Source organism: Diachasma alloeum, unplaced genomic scaffold, assembly GCF_001412515.2.
Source record: "Diachasma alloeum isolate Michigan unplaced genomic scaffold, Dall2.0 Dall_scaffold_00658, whole genome shotgun sequence".
Taxonomy (NCBI): Eukaryota; Metazoa; Arthropoda; class Insecta; order Hymenoptera; family Braconidae; genus Diachasma; species Diachasma alloeum.
In genome coordinates, this window is record NW_021680790.1 from 33,974 (window position 1) to 34,293 (window position 320).

Here is a 320-nt window from a genome sequence, read left to right on the forward strand (position 1 = left end):
TATTTGTTGGAGTGGCCAATCTTCCGGATGTACCCGAATTTGACGAAACATCTTGGTTATGTCCGTCATGAAAATGAGCCGTTTCCGCCGAGAAAGGAGAAGTACATCCGAGATATCCTTCTGCAACTTCTCACCCGTGTGCATAATCTCGGTCAACGATTGTCCTGAGCTGGTCTTGTTGGAGCCGTTGAAAACAACTCTGAGCTTCGTTGGCTCACTGCTCGCCTTGAGAACTCCGTGATGAGGGAAGAAATATTCCGGAGGAGCGTCAGCCCGAGAAGAACACGGACGGCCCGAAACCCTCAACCCTCCTGAAGCCG